The following is an 8357-nucleotide window of genomic DNA, read 5'->3' as shown; positions in this document are numbered from 1 at the left end:
AACCTCACAGCCCATGTGAATTCTGCAGCCACTATTTAGCTCAATTGTAAAAGTGACCCTATACCCCAACACCCAGTAAAGCAAGTGCCACCATTTCCAAAGGTTCTCATCAGCCTGTTATGGAGCTCAACTGATTTAAAACTGCTTTTTATCTGCTGTGGTTGTAGGGATTTCTGGCAATTTCAGTTCTTGCCTTTCCAAGAATGACCAAAATAAGTACAGATAATTACTAGAGATAAAATATTAGAGATCTATTAATACAGATAATGGCTGTGACATTTCCTCAGCATCAAAAGCTGTGGCACTACAGCTTTTTCTCTGGATTGCAGATTGATATCCCCAAGTGTGTTTGACACTATATAAGTGTATACACAGCATGGTGTCACATGGTTCTTAGAGTCAAAACTGTTTGGCATTCCAGCCTGCTACATATCTACATATGAGGTTGGTCTTTATGACCTTGGATGGGCTATTTCACCTCTCCAACCCTCGGATTATTAATCTGTAAAATTGGGATTTTAATAGTTACCTTATAATAATAACAGCCAATATTTATTGAGCATGTACATGCCAGATACTGTTATTACTACTTTACATATGTTATCTGTTACCCTGTGCACTACAACCTTTTGAGGTAGAGGCTCTTATCCCCATTTTATAGCTGAGGAAACAAAAGACAGAGAGGTTGAGTAACTTGCCCTGGTGGATACAGTTATTAAATGACAGAGCCAGGATTTGATCTCAGACTCCATGATTTCCAGTCATTGTCCATTCCCATTGTCTCACTAAGACTCTTAGGAGGACCAGTGGCAATCCCACATATTAACCTCATAGCACAGTGTCTGATGGGTAGGAGGCACTAAGAAAGGGCTGATTCGTTCATCATCTCTTTTCCCTACAATGAACAATATCACATGGACACAGAGAGGGAATATTTCTTTCCCTGAATTGTTGGGAATTAGGTTCGTTGTTTTAAGCTCTAGAAATCACATCCTGGGAATATGCCCAGATTTGCAGATATACATTGATTCACAACATCTCAGCTGGAGAGGGTGAAATACTATTTGGAATTCTGCATCCAGATCTCCTGAGGGAAAAGGGGGTAAATCAAAGGCATCCACAGATCTTTTCCTTTTTAGTTACAGACCTGGAAAAGGCATTTTTCTGCCACTTCCTCATTGGGAATGTAACTCTCCTCCCTTTATATTAACAAAGCTGTAGCATATATTTCCTTTGTGTTCTTAAATCACCTTACATAGCACCAAACATGTGCTGTACATCCAAAAAATAGTTGTTGAATCAAGTGGAGTTCTTTGAGTGAGCAAGGGAAAGTTGGGATTTGTACCGAGGAGGCAGCAGGTGAGTTTGGGAAGGACATCTTTTTGCTATGTGAGTGGACACCTCCATTGGTTTGGGTGGCTGCAGAACCTGCCTCCCCCTTCACACATCCTCCCTTGTTCTCCATCCCTGGCAGCTTGAGCAAGAGCACTAAGCTTGGCCAGTTGGAAAGCCAGCCATGCCCAGTCTTGTGTTTTGAGGGAGCTAAGCAGAGAGACAGGATTACTACAGATGCCTCGGAGATAGCAGCAGAATCGAGGGTGGTGGCAGTGGTGGGGATAAGTCCCCAAAGCCAGCAGTACCAGAGTCTGTCTCCTAACAGACTTCCTCTGGCAGCACCTTGGTTGTATTCTCAGCTGTCTGTGCTTATTTTTCTGAGCTTGATTCTCCAGGTTTCCTGTTGACTCTGGGAGGCACTGCCTATCTGTCCAATAAATTCCTTTCCTGGATAGGTGAGCCAGAGTCCACTTCTGTAGTTTGCAACCAAAAACCTTGACAGGTAGAAGTTAGGGAAAAATCACATGCTGTTTCTAAAACTACTCACCAAAGAAAAATGAGGAGGGGTTGGGGGTAATATTCTACAGGGTAGATGATGATAAGGACAAGGTTTTCTGAGTGAGCCAAGTATTTCTGGTAGAAAACAAGGTTTAAGCAAACTGGAGAAGGATTGCACCTGGCTTTGAAATATAAGGGAATGTTGTCTAAACCTGAAATACGGGTTTGGGCTTTGAATGGAGCCCTTTGGGGACCTTGCCTACATGGGACATGCTGGGGCCTGGAGCTTTGGAGAACTTACACTGGGTTTGAAAAGCACCTGCCAGGGAGCTGAGACGTCTCAGCTGCAGCTGACATGGCAGTGCTGAGACCCAAAACACCTGTGTGGTAAGACTGGCGAAAGATCAAGGACACTTTACAGACCTCCTCTTGGGATAAAGTGTAGGACCTGTGCCATTACATAAATTCCTTTTATGTTAACTTGCTCCTTGTCACCCTATCAGCTAGATAAAACCACAGTCAGTTGTAGTAACATCAGCAGAGGGAGAAGGAAGTGGTTTTGTCTAGAGGTCACACTTAGTGGTTATACTGACGCCTGCTGCCATTGCTTGCTTTTCTTGGTTAACAGAACAGAGCAGCTTTTATGTACATCATCCTTGACTACAGCTCTTCAGTGCCTTTGCTAGTCATTGAGGTTAGAAAACCAAACATAGGATGATTTTTTTTAAAGTATATTATTTCTTCTTCATTTTAACAATAGTATAGATTGTAGTCTGTGCCTACAAATAACATATCAGCTGTTCAGACTACTAATTCTCTTTCTAGGATTCATATCCTCTCCCCTCACAAATTCTGCTTGGCACTAAGTTACCTACCTTACTGGTGGAGCCAAGCACCTTGATGTATACCTGTACTATTCTGGTACAGGAGGAAACCCAGAGAATTGCCACGTCACAACAGCTGATCACATCTGAAGGCAAGCATACTGCTTGTTGGTGTGCCTGTTCACCTTATTTAAGTAAACACAGACTGGAAACAGCTGAGAGGAGAAGACTTTTTCTATGTTTTTCTCTGTCTACCAACTCTTCTTTGTTTGACTGTGAATTCTTCAGAAATTGAACCCTTGCATTTCTTATCCTTTAGTTCTTCAGCATCTATAGTAATGGTGGGGAAGGAATGCTGATGTTTTGAACACCTGTGAATGAATCCAGCCGACGGCCTCTCTCCCATGGGTGTGTCTGAAGGACATCCCATCTGGCATGAGGGTTAACATTACCAATGGTTCATGTCAAAGAGGCCTCTACATCCTCAGGGAAAGCCCTGATACTGTGGTCTAGGGATCACTAGCAATTTCACTGTAAGCCAGTTTCTTTTTTTTTTTTGAGATGGAGTCTGACTCTGTCGCCCAGGCTGGAGTGCAATGGTATGATCTCGGCTCACTGCAACCTCCACCTCCTGGGTTCAAACAATTCTCCTGCCTCAGCCTCCCAAGTAGCTGGGATTACAGGCCTCCACCACCATGCGTGGCTAATTTTTGTATTTTTAGTAGAGATGGGGTTTCACCATGTTGGCCAGGCTGGTCTCGAACCCCTGACCTCAGGTGATCCACCCACCTTGGCTTCCCAAAGTGCTGGGATTACAGGCGTGAGCCACTGTGCCCAGCCATAAGCCAGTTTCTTATATTGACCTTTGTAATTTTATTTTTGGTATTCGTTAATATGTACATAGGCATTATCACCTCATTGGAAGTTAAAAAAAAAGTAGTGCTAGCTTTTTAATTTTTTAAAAATTTATTTCATGTTTTCAAGCAGGGATAGGTAGAGTAAAAACAGGAAAAAAAGGACTAAAGACCTAAAAATACACTTTCATGGAGGGCATCAATTGCCTAAATGTTTTCTTCTCGAGTACTTTCCAAATCCTAACAAATCAATTCTTCCCAGACTTGAAGAGCCCTCCTTTAAATACCTCTTTAGACCAGGTGCAGGTGCAGTGGCTCACGTCTGTAATCCCAACACTTTGGGAGGCCTAGGTGGGCGGGTCACCTGAGGTCAGGGGTTTGAGACCAGCCTGGCCAACATGGCAAATCCCTGTCTCTACTAAAAATACAAAAATGAGCCAGGTGTGGTGGTGCATACCTGTAATCCCAGTTACTCGGGAGGCTGAGGCAGGAGAGTTGCCGGAATCTGGGAAGCGGAGGTTGCAGTGGGCCTAGATCTTGCCACTGCACTTCAGCCTGGGCAACAGATCAAGACTCTGTCTCAAACAAACAAACAAACAAAAACTTCTTTGGTCTGTTTTTGGAAATTTCCATCTGACCAGACTCTAGGCCTTCTAGGAGACAGTGTGTAGGCAGAGTTAATAGGATTTTTGCAGAATACCTTGAAGCTGTGGGAAGCCCCAGTGCATCCTTTGCATTGCAACCGGTACCAAGCCGACTATGGATTTCCTCAGTCAGTTGTGATGGTCTGACGTCAATTCCTGATGGTTCAGGGTCCGAGGAGGCTTCTTCAGCTTGTTTCAGACAAGCCTGAAGCCTCCCTGAATCTGTGATGCCCTGTAGGATTCAGGAGTGTGAGCTTTGAGCATTCTGTGGATCAAGGCCTCTTACACAGCCTGGTGGCAGTGAGATGCCTTTGTTCCATGCCCATGCTGCAGCACTTGTCTTTCCTGTAATTGCCTAGAGTTTGGCAGCTTCGTTGTTACGGTCACTGTCACCTTGTACTATGAAGGTTTATCATTCTGTGTCATTATGTGCATGCATGTGAACATGTGTGAACATTTATTTTTTTCTTGTAGTGATGGTTAATATGCAGAACTTTGATCAGATATTGTTTTTCTTACTCCTGAACTAGAACTATCTTCTTCATTTATTATTTTATTATTATGAGGGTTGTTACAAAGAACTACATCTCTAAAATACAAATGTTTTGATGATATCATAGAAATACATTGGTGTTAACATCAGCACAACTAGTGAAAATATGTCTTGCCCAGCTGTGTAACTTTCAGATAGTTTCCCAGAAGCCATAGCCTTAAGCATGTCAGTCAAAGGAATGACTTAAGCAAATGGAAGCGTGCCTACCTTCTGCCGGCCTTCCTGCCTTCCTGCCTTCCTTCCTGCCTGCCTGTCTGCCTGTCTTTCTGCCTTCCTTCCTCTCTCCCTCTCTCTCTTCTTCCCTTTCCTCCTTCCTTTTTTCCTTCCATCCTTTATTTAGAGATTTGGTCAGAGTAGAAAGTATCTTAGTAGGGGTGCTTCTCCCTGTGGTACAACATGATGTAGTGTGATAATACATTACTGTTCATGAAATGTAGAACCTGTTCAACATTACGTGTTTTGGGCTCTGGCCCATAGCTTGCCTGATCTGGGACCTGAACGTAAAGATACTTATCATCGACATGCTGTGTGTTCTTTAAAAGTAAAGTTATATCAAAGATACTTATATTTAATGAGATGATTGCACCTGTCTATCATTGCAATTAAAACATTTATGAGATCATCAAACACCTTTTTGAGTGCTCCTCAATGTATTGCTCTTGGTATGATATCCTATCCATCATAGTCCTATGCAAATAATTATATTAGCAAAGTATGTTGAAGTGTGTTGGCGCCTTAAATAAAATATCAATTGCCAGGTACGTTAGGGGTGAACCCCAGGCCAACTTTCATAGTAGAGCTATGACTAATCAGATGGTGTTTAAGTTAATAACTCTTCCCAGAAGCCAAGTATTAAAGAAAGTGAAAGATGGTGGTCCTTTGTGTGGGAATCCAAGCACCTGCTGAATGGTGCCTGATTATTTTGTCAGGGGGTTTCAAACAGTCTCCCCATTTGTGACAGGTAAATCCCGAACGAGCAAAAAGGCTGCATTGTCAGTCAGAGACTGAGCAGCCACTTTGCATTAGGTGAGTTTGTTGAATTACCTAATATTAATCTACATAACCAAGGGAAGTGTCTGTCTGTTCAAGAGAAGGACATAGATGTCTCAACTGAAATAGGTTAACTGAGGTCATGGAGTTTAGAAAGTCCACTTTTTCCTCATCTTCATATAATGAAGTCTTTCCTTCTCATTATGATCTGACATTAACCAGCAGGGGGACCATGTCTAGGTGTCTTGACCTTTTGAGGTTTTGTGGCTTCCTCTGTAAGATGAGGGAGTTTTTTAGTTGGTGTTCCTCTAGTCATATGTCTGTGCTGCCTTTGATAACTGGTGGTGGTCGTACCCAAAACTGTCACCACGATTGGGAACCCGTGGGAAGCCCCGGTACATCCTTTGTGTTGCCACCAGTACCAAGCCAACTCTGGATTCCCACAGTCAGGTGTGACCAAATCAAAACTGACCATACCAAAACTAGTCACAATATCAACTGGCACAATGTATTAGTTTTTGGCTTGAGTTGAACCCCTATCATATGAGACAAGTCCTGGCATCATTCTGCATTATTCTGGTCGTGATGGTATGTATTAGTCTGTTTTCACACTGCTGATAAAGACATACCCAAGACCAGGCAAATTCCAAAGGAAAGAGGCTTAATGACTTACAGTTCCACAAGGCTGGGGAGGCCTCACAATCATGGCGGAAGGCAAGGAGGAGCAAGTCATATCTTATGTGAATGGCAGCAGGCAAAAAAAGAGATTGGGCAGAGGAACTCCCCGTTGTAATACCGTCAGATCTCATGAGACTTATTTGCTATCAAGAGAGCAGCATGGGAAAGACCTGCCCCATGATTCAGTTACCTCCCACTGAGTCCCTCCCACAGTACATGGGAATTCAAGATGAGATTTGGATGGGGACACAGCCAAACCATATCATAGTACAAGCTTGGAATCTGTGTTGCAGGGTCTTAGAAAAGAGACCATTTTGTAAAAGAGGGAAAAGGAGGGCTGTGAGCCTTCTTCAGTGGAGTTTGAATTCTGTAATAAATTCTGTGAATAGTTTAGCTACAATATTCCTGTCTAAATGGGAAAGAATAGATGATCTCTTGTACATTGGCAACATAGCTGTATCGGTCAGAAATTTTAGTTGTGCTAAAAATAATTCAGTCTGGCTACTTAACATAAAAAAGTATTAAACATTTTAAGAAACTTATTTAAAATTATTAAAATTTTCAGATTTTATTTTATTTTATTGATTTATTTTTTGAGTCAGAGTCTCATTCTGTCATCCAGGCTGGAGTGCAGTGTTGTGATCTCAGCTCACTGTAACCTCTACCTCCCAGGTTTAAGTGATCCTCCCACCTCAGACTCCAGAGTAGCTGGGATTACAGGCATGCGCCGCCGTGCCCGGCTAATTTTTTTGTATTTTTAGTAGAGACAGCGTTTCACCATGTTGGCCAGGGTGGTCTCGAACTCCTGACCTCGAGTGATCCACCCGCGTTGGCCTTCCAAAGTGCTGGGATTACAGGTGTGAGCCACTGAACCCAGCCTAATTTTTCATATTAAAAAAACAAAGGTTAAAAAATACATGGGACACTGGTTAGTTCATAGAATGTCTGGAGGGCCTGGCAGCCTGTGTTTGTAGCACCCAGCTACCCTATGGGGCTGTCTCCACTGGAAGCACCTCTACCTCTGCTGCTAGCAGCCAGGACACTCAGGACCTAACACCAGGAATGTGGCCGCTTCCACCCCTAAACAACTACATAGCTTGTCATTGTGGATGGCAAAAGATTGAGTCCCCTAAATTAAACTGCTGCTTTTTAGAATCCAAGTGTTGTGAGGCCTCATCAGATTCATGGGACCCGTTTTATCTGCTTGTACCTAGTTGCAAGGGAGTCTAGGGTTTTAAGTTTTCTGGCTTGGCCTGGAGAAGATGGGACTCATAAAGTAGGGAATTATCAAAATTGTCATGTCTCAAAGATATTAGGCAGCCATAAAATTTTCAGTATGGGATTCTCAGTGTTGGGCAACTCCAGGAGGGAATGGTATGCACGACAAGATGGAGTTGAAGAGATATGGGATGTGACTCCTGGGTACTGTTCACTATTCCCACGAATCCCTCACCTCCCAGAGGATGTCCCCATTTGCAATACTCTTGGGGTGACTGTCTAACATAGTGGTCTCTCCTGGGAGTTTCTCAACTGCCACTTGGCGTCTCAGCCCTTCTTCCCCAAAGCCTCAAAAGCTAGATGGAAAGGAAGGAGGCTCTGTTCATGTCTGCATTCAGTGGACATATTACAAATGCTAATGAAAGGCTTAAGTCCATTATTATTATTATTCTTATTTGTTGTTTTTGTATATAAATATGCCTAAGGTTTCAAAGATCCAGTGATGTATTTAGCTAATGCTTATGTTGTTATAATGTACTAGGGTGTTCATTCTCGGATTGGTCTGAGTAAGAAAAATGAAATAATGATAGCTGCTCTAAGAAGCCTGATAACAGATTCTGGCTGATAAAGCAGATATTCTGCTGCTTGATAAACTCATAGAACTGTGGGGCCTCTGTTATTGCTATTTCAGTAATGGAAATTCCCTATACTAGTTTCCAAGAATATCAGTAAATAACACCTATGGGCCTAGGAGAAGTGCTGA

The 8357-nt window shown here is 42.8% G+C and overlaps 1 protein-coding gene across 5 annotated transcripts in view; it reads left to right on the top strand.

Annotated features, from left to right (window-relative positions):
* Window positions 1–8357, top strand: part of PBX1 (PBX homeobox 1) — a 291950-nt gene that overhangs the window by 99301 nt on the left and 184292 nt on the right. The window lies entirely within an intron of this gene.

Source organism: Pongo pygmaeus, chromosome 1, assembly GCF_028885625.2.
Source record: "Pongo pygmaeus isolate AG05252 chromosome 1, NHGRI_mPonPyg2-v2.0_pri, whole genome shotgun sequence".
NCBI lineage: Eukaryota > Metazoa > Chordata > Mammalia > Primates > Hominidae > Pongo > Pongo pygmaeus.
Note: the sequence above shows the minus strand (reverse complement) of the source record. Positions and strands in the feature narration are given on the sequence as shown.